Genomic DNA, 15,187 nt, shown 5'->3' on the forward strand with positions numbered 1-15,187 from the left:
GCCTGCAGAACATGAAAATATTTATGGCACAGTTTGTCCTATGTGAACAGAGAAAACTGCAGGGATTATTGGTCATTTTCACAAATTCTTGAGGGACCTGAAAACACTGACATGGAAGCATTTTTAATTTAGTTTACGATGCTATATGAAATGCTGCATTTTTAAGTTGTTAGTAAATAAGATAAGAGAGCAAAAACTCCAAATCTGATACAGAACTTTGCAGCTAAAAGGCAGTTACTGGCACAGATGTTCTCACTTGTTGCAGTTTTAATTCTGAAGGTGACAGCTGAAAACTATGTGTAACTTTGAATACAAGTGTTAATAACATCTGAGACAGTAAAATGTAATTATTGCATGTTATTATACTATCACCTGTGCAGCTGCGAGGCGTAGACTGAATATTTTGCCACGTTTAATTAGAAGATAAAAGTAGCACTGCAAAACCAAGTCAGTTAAGTGAAAACTTAAATCACTGCAGCCAAAGTAGGAATTGTACAGTCATCCACTATCCTAGCCAACCAGACACATTTCCAGGCTAGCAAAGCATGTTTTTTCTGGACTTAGGTTATGAAAACAGGTAGTTTTGATGATATTTTAAGACAGCGTTTGGCTTGTCAGGAATGTATATTATTCCGTAATGCTCTTTGAAAAGTGGGAGTCACAGAAAATGTATCGTCCTGGTAAATGGAGAAGAAGAAAACTGTTCTCACCACGTCACCAACAGTGTTCCTTTGCCTTCATCTTAGTTTTTGCTGTACTCTTCATTCTCTTATCCAGTCTTTAACCAGTACTCCAACCAGCATGGGAAAATGCATCTGTCTTCTTGATTTGATACATTTTTTCATTGCAAATCATAGAATTGTAGAATAGTCTGGGTTGGAAGTGACCTTTAAAGATCATCTGGTCCACCCGCCCTGCAATGAGCAGGGACATTTTCAACTAGATCAGGTTGCTCAGAGCCCCATCCAGCCTGGCCTGGTCAATTGACTTCTGTTCTAGAAAAGAAACAGTTCTAGAAAAGAAATCAGTTGCAGCAATGGTTGATCTTCCCTTTTATAGTAAGAATTGATTTTATACTGACGTTAAGACTTTTACGTTTACCCTGTAAAGGTACCCACTAATACCAGGGGTGTCAAACTCATTTTCACTGGGTGCCACATCAGCCTCGCAGTTGAATGTAATTTTAGGACTGTACAAATGTAAATACTGCTACGTTTGACACCCCCGCACAAGTCCTATGATTGTTGTTTCTCTGATCAAGCAACCACTGGAGTCACTGAAGATTATGAGGTTTAAAAGCTCAAAAAGTGAGAATTTGAAAGTTGCTTAGAACTCCAAAATTTTAGTAAAGTGTCAGATGACATTTTCTGTGTTACTTATGTTTCTCTAAATTGATTTCTGATAACATAAAGGTTCTGTTGGAATGAATTAACTCAAAACACTGCCAAAAAGGTCTTTACGAACAAAGAAATCTATGCATTTTTATTATCATAATTTAGACTTGCCCCCTGTGTAACACAAGCTGTTTAATCCAGTAATCGTCATAACACATCCATATAGCTTTTGATTAAAGAATGTATGTACTTCCCACCTACTGATTTTTAAATTGAGACCAATTAACTAATTAGTCTTCTCTTCAGTATGAGCTGGTAAGTTTCTGACATGTTGCTGTAGTGTCAGCAGCTAACAACTCCAGTCACTTGTTGCAATCATAGGCTAGTTGAGGCTGGAATGCACTTTGGTAGATTGTCTAGTCCAAATCATCTGCTCAAGAAGGGTCACCTAGAGCCAGTTTCCTAGGGCCATGTCCAGACAGCTTTTGAGTAACTCCAGGGATGGAGACTTTACAACCTCTCTGGGTAGCCTGTTTCAGTGCTTAGTCATCCTCATGGTAAAAAAACAATTCCAGATGTTCAGATGTAATTTCATGTGTTTCCATTTGTGTGGATTGCCTCTTGTCCTGTCACTATGCATCACTGAGAATGTTCTGACTCCCTTTTCTTTGTTCCTTTCCATCAGGTATTTAAACACATCAGTAAGTTCCCTCCTGAGCCTGCTCTTCTCTAGGCTGGACAGTCCCAGCTCTCTCAGACTTTCTTCATAGGAGAGAAGCTCTGGTCCCCTAATTGTCCTTGCTGCACTTTGTTGGACTAGTTCCACAAAGTTCATATCTTTCTTGCAGACCAGTTTCTTCAGAAATGTCAATTTGTTTTCACTCTCTTCTTTGTCATTTAAGTGATGTATCCTAATGAGTCCTCTTTCAGATTGCCATTTTCTTATTGCAAACACAGTTCCAGAATCTGTACTTGATATGCATAAAGTTGGAGTTGTCTTTCTATGTTTCTGCAAATGCACATCAAGTAAAATGGAAAAGTACTGGTCTTAAAATTGGGGTAGCCTAGTTATGCTTTACGTCAACCAAGCCACAGCAATACAGACTTGAAACTCAAATTGTCTTTTATTTGCTGTGAACAAAGAAGTTGGACAACTCCACCCAATTAAAGTGAACTGAAAGAAAACAGCATTGTCCTATATAAGACTAGGCAGCACTGCTTTATTTTGTCAGAGAACATCATCATCCTTTACTTAAAGAACTCTTTTCTCAATCCCTTACACTCTTTAAACTGTGACCTAAAAACCAAAACCTATAACCCCACTAACAGCACCAACAATTCCCCTGCTTCCAATTCCCACTGTTAGTGCTTGTTTATTTACATAGCTGGGTGTTGCTGCTTGGGTCCAATGCACCCTCTTTCAGCTCTAATATGTTCTTTTGTGTTTAACACTCAATAAAACTTAGTGATTCAAGCTATCATTAAAAGCAATAACTGAATAATTTTATTTTTTTTAAAATATTGTTTGTTTAAAGCATGAGTACAATTTTACATGCTCTAGAGAAGAATAAGAGTAAACCCTAAATATAGGTGAGGCAACCCCCTAAATTTCAGGCCATAATATGTCACTAGCTGGGGTAAATTTAAAAAAAAATATAAAGTTTCATGCATATAGCCTAGTTTTTAACTTCTTCCACAGTCTTCTGATGTTCCAATATCAGCATTTTTCAGGCAGCAGACTAGATTTAATTTATTGGATTTCTTAATTTTTTATCTTCTGGGTTTTTTTAAGCTGTCTTACCTACTGTTCTAGTTGATGGACATAAAGTGAATGCTGAAAGGAGAATCATATTTAGGAAATTTATGTCTTGTTCTCAGGTGGTTTATTGGATAAAGTCTAACACATAGAAATGCTGTTAATTGCAGGGTAGTCTCTGAACACAGAATAGCGATAGAGACTTACAATGCATCAGTATTTATCTCATGCTATATTCTCATATATCATAATTTTGATCTTCAGGACAGAAACACTCCAGGTGTAGCAGATGGAAATTTGACTTCACAGTGAATTTCCTCTTATTACTGTGGAAAAATTTGAAATATGCTCTCTTTAAACACTAGTTTGTCATTGCCACTTTCTGAAGCTTCCCTCTTTCAGTTAAGAGAGTTAGGCTGTCACTTTATTAATATATCTAGGATTTGCTTTTTGTTTACAACCTTGGTGACAGTGTCCTAGATAGTGATTTGTTCTGATCAGCTGTCAACAGGATGAGACTGTAAGCAGTGATGTAAAATAAGACAGAACAAAGTTTCAGAGGCTGTGTTAACTTAAGAAATGGGTGCACAGTAATCTCTTCTGTTTCTCCAAACTAGTGGCTAGTGTTGTAACTGCTGCAGATCTTACAGTTATCCAGCCCAATCTCTTCAGCCTGCCCCTTCTAGAAGAATGGAAACCACTCAGAGGGCTTGGACTCAGAAATCTACCCAAGTGGAAAATGAATCTACAATGAATTTGTCTTCTCAGAAAATGCCACAACTTTTCCGAGCATCCCTGAAACATATACGATATGTCTGGAATAACTGTCAGGTGGAAAGGTCTTAAACTACTTGAGGTTTTGTAACTGAGACCTCTATGGCTTGGTTATCCATTAAATGTTGTCATACTTGTAATTGGTGCCGAATCATTCAAAAGTCTCCTTAATAACTAAGCAACTTCATTTTGAGTCAATAGCTAGTTTTGATGACTTGGTATTTTACAAGAAAGAATGATTTAGCTCAGGGAAAGAAAAGCCTAGGTAATTGCAACATGACTATAGCCAGAGGGAGAGATCAGAGTAATGCTTTCAACATCAGCAGAGATGGCTAAAGAAAAAAAAAAGTCTGTATTTATCTAAGTGAAGTATTAAATTCAGAAGTAAAATCAATGGTTAAAAAATGGCATAATAATAAATTCACCACCAGTAGAGTTGAGGAGTATTTTGTGACCACTGTTTTTGTCCCTTGAGATATGAGAGGCAATCCATCTTAGAAGACTGTAACTCCACGTTGCATAAAGTTCCCCACTGACATGCCCCTGGAGACTCACCTGCCACTTTTTTTTCCAACTCTGCCCTCTCTCTGTGCCAGCTGTGTCCTGGCAGCTCATTTTTCCGGTCAACTAGATTTCCCCGGTCATGGATTCTGCGGGGTGGGTTTTTTTGGTGTTTGTTTGTTTTGGCTTGTAATCTTGTCTGTCTTTCTGTTCCTCCTTCTTGAAGCAGGACAAAGAGAGGATGCAAAACTTAATGACTTCCCACTTTGTCTTTATTAATTCCATCACCTTGTTTTTAAGACACTCTTTTGACCTCACCATCTCTGAGGCCCAAAAATTCCTGGGAATACCCTGACTAAGCTTATTCTGGAGCAGGGAATGGCAGAGCTACCAGGTGACTGTGGGTGTCACCACACAGCTTTCCCCACAAATTCTTTTCCTATTGAGAAGCAGGATAAATGAGCTCAGTGTCTCACTGGGTTGGTTTTAGTGTGCTGGGGACTTGAGCCTAGCACTGCACTTCGTCTGTTCAAATTGAGTTCACAGCTTTTAGTCCTGTACTCTTCTGCATATTGCCCACACTTAGGGTAATGAGGTGTATCAATTAGGTCATATCTCCTGGTTTTGTGCATCTGAGAGTGGCTGTTTTCCATGCAAACATGCACATGAAGCGAATGTAAATTAGTGTTAACAATAGTTTCGTGACATGCAGTATAAATCTGAGGCCGTGCTCTAGTCTGGTGGATTTTGGTGGATTTTTTTGGTGTTGTTTGTTTGTTTGTTTAGTGGGTTTTATTGCATTTTGTTTTGTTTTTAATCCACTATTGCTTTATTTCCACTATTGCTTTTCACAAGTAATATTTCTTCTAGCATCGCAGCAATTCCTTATTGGTGTCTTCCTTAAAACTAAAATATGCACATTTCAAAGTCACTAAAACAATACTACAGTGCAAAAATTATAGCAAAGCTTTTATATTTTTTGCCATCTATGTAAAAATAGCAAGGGAGGAATTTAATGAAAACTGTAGATTTTTAGTATAAGTTTTAAAATAGTCTGTTTAGACAGGAAACAGGTTTTGCAATGTATCAGTTGTAGAAGTCTTTTGAGTATCTGTAATGTAGCATGTAAAAAGATACTTGTGCCATTTGTTAGTGTTTGTATTTTCATATCTGATAATCCTACCATTATTTTTATATATATATATATATATAAAACTACAAAACAAATGCTGAGCAAAGATGAGTCCTTTCAGCTGCATAAAGGTAGCTAAAGCAATATTTTGCCTTTCCTCTTATTTTGGGCCAGAAGAATATAAATATTCCCTTCCCTCATCTCATCTCCCAGAATCTTCCAACAATTAATTTGTCTAGCTTCTCAGAGCAGTTGCTTCTTATAAATAACATTTTAATTGCAGTGAAGGAAAAGCAAGCAGCAGTTTTGTCTTGGCTAGTCTTTCCTTGAAGCTCAAAGACTCTTTTAATCATGTGCCATTCGATTTGAAGAAAGAACAAGGTATGCTTTAGGGGAAGGATGTTCTTCGAAGTCCGCAGTTTTCTGAGGTGGTTTTCAGAAAACATCCTGATTGGGTTTTAGAAAGCTCTTGTCATTGCACCCAGTAGTAACCATATAGTGCTGAGTCCTTGTGATTCAAAATGACTGAGTTTTGTCACAGGCTAGAGAATCTACAGAGTTCACCAGAACTGTGCTTTTTGCAGAGCATGTATATTACTTTTTCCTCTAAAAAAATCCTAAAATAACTGAAAGTCAGAATCAGAATGGCAGCTATCTGCTTAAGTGTCTATTCCTAGTATTCTTGTCTAAACTTATCAGGTGATTTCATTCTTGAGAGCATATACTTCGCAATGATCTGTTATTCTTCAGAAAAAGAGAATGTGAATTAAGAAATTCCATTGCATGCTGAATGGAGTATTTTTAAGAATTGCAATTCTTTAAGCTGGTTCAGAAAACAATTCAACTGAAACTGAAAATAATTTGATTTATGAAGTCAAACAGTTTGCCTGGTCGTCTACTCAGTGTCATGACCAAGAATGTAGTGTCTTCTCTAAATCAGGTTAAAAATCCTCTGCATTTTTCCTGTGGTGTTAGATATGAGTACTGTAGTGTAAAGTACAATATAATATTTATTTAATCAACGTGCCTATTAAGAGATGGCTCATCTATGGCCTTATAAGTGCATACAAGGAAAGATGTTAAGTAAACCCCTTTAAACTATCATGAAAAATAGAAGTACTCAGTGTCTAGGAAGTAAAATTAGCAAATTAAGAATTAGATACAAATGCTTAACAGAACATAATTAGGAACTGGAGCAGTGATGTCTTAAATGCAGCATTACTTGGATTATTTAATCAAGATTTCTTCAGCTTCACTAGAAACTAGGTGAAGTCAGATGTTAAACAGATGATCCAACAAATCCATATTGTTCTCTTATTTCAAAATTTTGGAAGTTTAAAATGTGGTGCACATTGTTTTATGCTAAAAAAAAAAGGTCTAGTCATGCAATTATGTAGAAATTTAAGACAGTCTTCTGCATGGTCCTCTTTATGGACTCAGCACTTATTTTGCTTGGATAGCTTGGCAACAGTGAAAAATTGACAAATACATTAGGAGGTGGAAGAAAGTTGGTAAAAAAGTCTGAAAGTGAAAAAGATACAATTCAGTAAAGTTGTAACAGACTGTTAAAATGTTAATCTGAATTAATTATGCTTCTTTCTGACATAAAAGAGCACATAGTAAACACCATTTGAGATAATTAACAAAAATTTTGTTTTTCGTGGAAGCGTTTGAGACCTAAATGAAACTTACCTGAAAAGAGAGTCCAATTTTTTTTACAATAGATCTCATTATGTCATATATTTCAACATTATTAAAATACATAGCTGATAGAAAACATATGTAAGCACAGAGTCACAGAATAGTTGGGGTTTGAAGGAACCTCTGGAGGCCATCTGGTCAAAACCCCCTGCTCAAAGCAGCGCCACCTAGAGCCAGTTGCCCAGGATAATGTCCAGACAACTTCTGAACACCTCCAAGGATGGAGACTCCACAACCTCTCTGGGCAACCTGTGCCAGTGCTCTGGCACCCTCGAAGTAGATAAGTTCCTTATTTCAGTTTATGCCCACTGCCTCTTGTGCTGTCACTGTGCACCACTGAGAAGAGCCTGGCTCCATTCTCTTTGCTCCTTCCCTTCAGGTATTTATATAGTTGGATAATATTCCCCCAAGCCTCCTCTTCTCCAGGTTGAACAGTTCTCACAGCCTTTCCTCATGTGTGAGATGCTCCAGTCCTTTATTCGTCTTCTACATGGTCCTTCGTTCAATTATCTCCATATCTCTCTGGTACTGGGGAGCTCAGAACTGGACCCAGCACTCCAGCTGTGGCCTCACCAGTGCTGAGTAGAGGGGGAAGGATCACCTCCCTTGACCTGCTGGCAACACTCCTCTTGCAGCCCAAGATACCGCCAGCCTTTGCTGCAAGAGCACATTGCTGGCTTATGTTATGTTTGTCTTTAATAAACAGGAAACTACTGCTTAGCTGGTTTGAAATCTTTAGTTATTTATTCCTAAAAATCTAGATATTTTTCTGCTGAGACTGAATTATAGATGCCACCAAGACAGAAAGGTCACAAATTGCACCACAAGTAGTTAAGTTTGTAGGGAATATTTAGCATAATGTAATAATTGTTTGAGCGTGTAGCCATTTGACAGCATCTGCTGAAATACTGTATTTGAACAGAAGGAAATACAGGTAAGTGAATATATATTTAATCTTTATTTTTTTTTCTAGCTATTGAGTCTAGATTGCATTGAAATAAAGATTCTGAATTAAGCAGTTAGATCAGCTTAAGAATAACGATTTTTAAAGTCCTTATCATGATAGGTAAGTTTGGGCATTTAAAAAATAACACTTGTATAGCAACAGTGTACAGCAATGCCCTTGTTGTTTTTCTGTTGATGTATCAAAATCTGTTCCCATGGATTAAACCTGGTCATGGATGGCCTTGGAAAACAAGGAGGGAAGTATTACAAAGAAACAGCTTGGGTGGGGGAAGGAAAAGGGAAAAAAACCCTCATTCAATCCAGCTCTTTATCACAAGTGACAAACAGGTTGTCATTAAACGACAAGAATGAGGACCTCTTTCAACTTCTATTTATTAGCATCCAGACATTTTTTCAGCCTATCAGCTACTGTTACAAACTAAAGGCATAATAAATGCTGCTGCTCAGTTAAAACCTTGTGCCCAGAAGAGAAATTTCAATAATTTTTTTTTATGGGTATAAAACACCATTCCTGTGATGCGAATTATAAAAGTGCGCTCTGAGTGAAAGCTATAGTATAAGAATGAGAGATATCCTTTGCCAAACATAATGTTTATGATTAAAAATGAGTTAAAAATTGTTGTCATATAATTAACTAGTATTCAGAAGTCTTACAAGAAGAAAGAAAATGTACATACTGAAGTAGGATAATCTTAGAAAAAAAGTTATTGAGAAAAGGAATAAATAAATCCCCCAAAGCTCTTTTGTTGTAGTTTTCTTTCAATGAACCTAAGTTTCACAACTCCTAATGACATTTTAAAGTATTGTTTGAATTTACTGCACCAGCCCCATAAATGAGTAGCAACTGGCTGTGCTATAAAGTGCGTTAAGAGGGATGAGGTGTGCACCAGCAGCCTGCCTAATGCAACTGTTAATTACTTATTGATACAGGTCCTTAATTTCCACATAGCCTGGGCACCTAGCATAGCCTAGCATGTCTGCTCCTCTCTTCTGCATAAAAAGAAAATAGTTGGTCCATAATTTTCCCCTTATCAGACATTAACAGTACAGAGGGCATCCACATCCACACTAGTACATAATTTCACATGTGCAAGTGGCTTTAATCTGAGAAGTTCAGTATGTTAATAAAATGCATTGCAGCCCTGTGCATTAACCTTCTCAGGGACATATAAATCCTACATTAAAGGGATATAGTGCAAGTGGGACTTAAAATTAAACTCCATTAAACATTAAAAAATTGTTTTGATGTTAAAGAATATAATTGTATTTTGAAAAGGTTAACTGGCACGCATTCTCGCCGAAAATGGGAAAGGCAGTAGTCATGACCATAGTTTTGGTAAGATAAAGATATTAAGACAACGATTATCACACTGAGCATTTCACTGTTTCTTGCTGTTTGAAATATATTAGTTCAAGTTTACATTCAGTTGTCTCTAAAATGACTGCTCTACACCTAGTTAATAAGATAGTAATTAAACTTTGAACAGAATATTACTTTAGGATCTGAGCTGTTGCGAGAACAGCTCACCTTTTTCCTAACCTCTGAGGAAGATCACATATAGCTTTTCTTGCTTCTTCTTCCTAGTTCTTATTAAAAGCATTTATTCTAAGAGGAGACAATGTAGATCTGTGCAGCAGTGTATTCCTACTGCTGTGGAAGGAGATCCACCTTTTTCTTGTGCTACCTGGAGGAAGAGATGTTCTTCAGACACCATATCCAGGAACTCCTTGCTTGGCTGGGAAAGGAGGAAGAGGGTTCTGGCTGACTGCAATTAATTAATTGTTTCTTTCTTTATCAAAGGTGTCAATGTATACAGGTACAGGGGTGCATTTCTCAGGGAAATCACATCTTAATGGTTTTCTAGTCTGTTCTCACCATGGAAGCAGAAAAGAACAGAAGCAGCTGCTCTGTTAGGTGGGGTTTATCATTAATCTTCAGTCAACATTCTTAGTCTTTCTGAAATTGTCTTGAAATGCATTGCAGTGGAAAGGCAAGGCTCCTAGAGACAGATACTCTAGCTGAGTCCATACATTCCATATTTAAATTTTGCAATCTTGTGTGAGGTTGTTTGTCTGCCATGATTGCTTGTAAATGTAATTTCAACAGAAATCCATTAGTTCTTTAATCCTGCAGACATGAGTGAATATTTCATTATTTTACTATGACATCAAGTTTACAAAATCACTTTTCATCCACTTAATTCTCTAAGTCACCAGTAATGACCTTGGTTACGTTACGGAAGATGCACAATAAGGCTAGAGATTTACAGGAAAACAAGTACACACTCATTTTTTCTGCATTATTTTCAGGGATAGGCATCGCAGGCAGGATAGAGTCCATCAGCACACTGAATGTTTAGTCATGGTGTAACACAAAGTGCAGGCATATGGTGACCTTCAGAGTTCAGTGTTGTACTTCAGTGATCAGGGATTGGTGTTTACAAAGCGTTTGCAGTGTTGGACTGTCTGTGTGTGTTATGTGTATATATCTATATATAAGTTCTGCAGACATTTATTTTGCTTCACCAGTAGCTAATGACAACACACAGAAGGATCTGTCTTTGACAAGTATCAAAAGCAATATGTGTCCCATATGCATCAAACTTGCAGGCAAAAGCAAAGCCTTTAGCATGACTTTGGCAGTCATTTTTTGCAGAAAAATTTCTCACATCATGGGTTGCCTGAAAGTTAAATATACTGATCCTGTTAGAGAGTTTTATCCCAAAGGCTATGAGATCATGGGAAAAGTGGCATGTTGTTAAGTAACATATATTTTGCTGATACTTGTTGAAAATATCAAGTACATCATAGGCGTTAAGGCAGTAGAATCACAAAAGCCTTTCCCATATGAAAAATGGAGCTCGGGGTTTATGTATAGTGTACTTCCTCAGCCTTAATTGAGAGACAACATTACTTTTGTCCACTGATTTTAGTGAGAATTTATTGTGAAAGCAGACAAGAACAGAAAGGTGGATAGGAAAATAAATAGACCTATTCTAACCCCCCACCCTTCCTCCCGCTGAAATGCCAAAAAGCTCTTACTGTACTTCAATGGATTATTTCTTTGCATGTGTATTTATTCATTTTGTATACATTTATACAAGTATCATATTTGGGTTTGCTATTTTTAATTAAAAATCTGGTTACATTTACTATTGGCCTGATGTGACATATCCTCTGCAGTCCTGATGGCAACTCAGTAGGTTACCACAGACACTGTGGTAGAGCAAATGCCAACTCACGCCTGCAGACAGATGGGAAAATAAAACATGCATGTTAGTTCCAAATCGCTTAAAAAAATTCTCTTACATTATCAGATAAAAACATATTAAAGAAAATCTGTCTTTTTACTCATTTAGATAAATATGTTGTGTAAGACCAATTACATTGGGTAAAGTATTTGAAGAAATATGCAGCAATTAGGATATTTTGTTGAGTGTATCTGCTGCAACTACCAATCATATTAAAGCTGTGTTGGTATCAATCTTCTTTATTCTTTTTCTTGCTTAAAAAGAAATTGGGATGTGAAAAACTGGAAGATAAGGAAATATTTGGAACAATATTTCATTTTTTTTTTTTTAACTTATTTTGTATATTCTGTTAAAGACAAACCAGTTATTGCTCTCCTTAAAACTGATGGCAGTTAACCTCTGCCCTTAGTATTGTCCTTGAGTCAAGTTTCAGTTGCTAGGTGACTTTCCCAGTGTCTTGAAAACAAAACAAACAGGTGAAAAAACCCCAAACCTGCTGTTCATCTGGCCAAGAGGAATGCACCATTGCTTTTCTGAGATGCAGGAATACCATTTATATGACCAGGTAACTGCAGTCTGCCATTCTAATCATTTTAGGTCTTGTGCATTAAAATAATTTTTCAGACTTTTGTGTTGTTCATTATATATGTGATTCTTTTCTATATTTTCTGAGTATGGATAAACACCCAGTTCTTTTAGAAGTAGTTTGACTTATCGAGTGACACAGAAAGAAAACCTAGATAATGGAAAATTTGTTGTATGATGCCAAAAGTTAAAGAAATGTGTAGATAATGAAAACCACTGCCCAAAGATTGTAAAGTGTGTATTCAGTGTGGGTTTGCACTGCTGGGGAATCACAGAATGTTAGGGATTGGAAGAGACCTCGAAAGATCATCTAGTCCAATCTCCCTGCTGGAGCAGGAACACCTAGGTGAGGTTACACAGAAAGGCGTCCAGGCAGGTCTCGAATGCCCCCGGAGAAGGAGACCCTACAGCCTCCCTGGGCAGCCTGTTCCAGTGCTCTGTTGTCCCCACTGAGAAGAAGTTTCTTCTCAAATTTAAGTGGAACCTCCTGTGTTCCAGTTTGTACCCATTACCCCTTGTCCTATCATTGGTTGTCACCGAGAAGAGCCCGGCTCCATCCTCGTGACACTCACCCTTTATAGATCTACAAACATGAATGAGGTCACCCCTCAGTCTCCTCTTCTCCAAGCTAAAGAGACCCATCTCCCTCAGCCTTTCCTCATAAGGGAGATGCTTCACTCCCTTAACCATCTTTGCTGCCCTGTGCTGGACTCTCTCCAGCAGTTCCCTGTCCTTCTTGAACTGAGGGGCCCAGAACTGGACACAATATTCCAGGTGTGGTCTCACCAGGGCAGAGTAGGGTCTCACCAGGGGAAGGAGAACTTCTCTCGACCAACTAACCACCCCTCTGGTGGCCTTCCTGACCACAAGGGCACAGTGCTGGCTCATGGTCATCCTGCTGTCCACCAGGACCCCCAGATCCCTTTCCCCTACACTGCTCTCTAATAGGTCATTCCCCAACTTATACTGGAACCTGGGGTTATTCCTGCCCAGATGAAATACTTTACACTTTCCCTTGTTATATTTCATTAAATTTTTCCCTGCCAACTCTCCAGCCTGTCCAGGTCTCGCTGGATGGCAGCACATCCTTCTGGTGTATCAGCCAGTCCTTCCAGCTTAGTGTCATCAGCAAACTTGCTGATAGTACGCTCTATTCCCTCGTCCAAACAGTTGATGAATATATTGAATAATACCAGCCCCAGTACTGACCCTCGAGGCACTCCACTAGATACAGGCCTCCAACTGGACTCTGCTCCATTGACCACGACTCTCTGGCTTCTTTCCTTCAGCCAGTTTGCAGGCCACCTCACTACCCGATTGTCCAGACTGTACTCTCTCAGTTTAGCTGTAAGGATGCTGTGGGAGACTGTGTCAAATGCCTTACTGAAGTCAAGGTAGACCACATCCACTGCTCTGCCATCATCCATCCGCCTCGTTATGTCCTCATAAAAGGCGATGAGGTTGGTCAAACATGACTTCCCCTTGGTGAAGCCATGTTGACTGCCCCTAATGACCCTCTTATCCTTGATATGCTTTGAGATGGCACCAAGAATAAGTTGCTCCAACACTTTCCAGGGATGGAGGTGAGACTGAATGGTCTATAGTTACCCGAGTCTTCCTTCTTGCCCTTTTTGAAGACTGGTGTGACATTTGCTTTCCTCCAGTCCTCAGGCACCTCTCCCGTTTCCCAAAACTTGGCAAACATGATGAGTGGTCCAGCAATAACTTCAGCCAGTTCCCTCAGCACCTGTGGGTGCATCCCGTCTGGACCCATGGATTTATGGATGTCCACATTGCTTAATTGCTCCCTAACCCAGTCCTCATCAACCAAGGCAGACTTATCCATTGTCCCAACTTCCTTTGGGGCCTCAGGGGTACGGGTGCCTCAGGACAGCCTCTGGCAGAGCAAACAGAGACAAGGCATTCAGTAACTCTGCCTTCTCTGTATCTTCTGTCACCAGGGCACCCACCTCATTCATCAGTGGGCCTACATTGCCTCTGGTGTTAGTTTTATCTGCCACATATTTGAAAAAGCTCTTTCTGTTGTCCTTGACCCCTCTCACCAGGTTTAATTCTAAGGAGGCCTCAGCTTTCCTAGTTGTCTCCCTACACCCTCTGACAACAGCCTTATATTCTTCCCAAGTGGCCAGCCCCTCCTTCCGTGATCTGTAAACTCTCCTCTTCCACTTGAGCTTACCCAGCAGTTCCCTGTTTAACCATGCAGGTCTCCTGGCTCCCTTCCTTGACTTCCTACGTGTTGGGATGCTCTGATCTTGAGCCTGGTAGAAGCAGCTCCTGAATACTAAACCAACTATCTTGGGCCCCTTTACCTTCAAGCAGCCTTGCCCATGGGATTTCCCCTAGAAGTTGTTTGAAAAGGCCCAAGTTTGCCTTGCTGAAGTCCAGGGTTGCAATTCTGCTTGCTGTCTTGTTCCTGCCACAGGAGATCCTGAACTCCACCATTTCATGGCCGCTGCAACCAAGGCAGCCCTCAACCTTTACTGCTTCAACCAGACCTTCCCTGTTAGTGAGGGTGAGATCCAGCAGTGAAACAAAATACATTTTTTTTATAGAAGCTAACTAAGCTTACAAGTCTTGCTTCATTATACCATCAAAATGACTATACTTAGAAATAGAAGTGATAAAAATATAAATCTTCATACATCTGTCCTTCACATTTTAACATAAAATATTTGACTAGCTCTCTGCACACAATTTATGTAACAAGAAAAATTGCAAAAATGTAGGTTAGACAATACATGAAAGTGGAGATTGAGGGGTTTTTTGGTGCTCTTTTTACATTACATCAGGTGTAGAGTGGAATCAGTTGAAATGATTTCTTATTCAACTTTCTGTTTGTATTTAGTATGTTTGTTTCTATTCATTTAACAGTGTCTCATTTCAAGTTTTCTGATTTCTAGAGATAGCACAAAGTTTGCTTCCCAGCTCAAAGAATGGACTTATGGGAGTCTACATGGGGCATTGATTAGGACAGAGAGATAAAATAAAATTATCACACCGGGTTAGTGATCATCCTGAACTTACAGGTGTAAGCCTGAAAGAGAGCTGGTCCCAGGATTCACTTGGTCATATAAACCTAAGATTTTTCTGGTGATGGGTGCTCGAGTTTCACTTTGCAAGTCGCTGGGACTATCCATGCAGTGGAATATTCAATATGTAATGAAGT

At 38.8% G+C, this 15,187-nt stretch overlaps 1 protein-coding gene across 2 annotated transcripts in view; it reads left to right on the plus strand.

The window, feature by feature from the left end:
* GABBR2 (gamma-aminobutyric acid type B receptor subunit 2) overlaps window positions 1-15,187 on the plus strand; it is a 490,476-nt gene that overhangs the window by 148,196 nt on the left and 327,093 nt on the right. The gene's annotated exons all lie outside the window — the stretch shown is intronic.

This window comes from Columba livia, chromosome 2 (assembly GCF_036013475.1).
Source record: "Columba livia isolate bColLiv1 breed racing homer chromosome 2, bColLiv1.pat.W.v2, whole genome shotgun sequence".
Lineage (NCBI taxonomy): Eukaryota > Metazoa > Chordata > Aves > Columbiformes > Columbidae > Columba > Columba livia.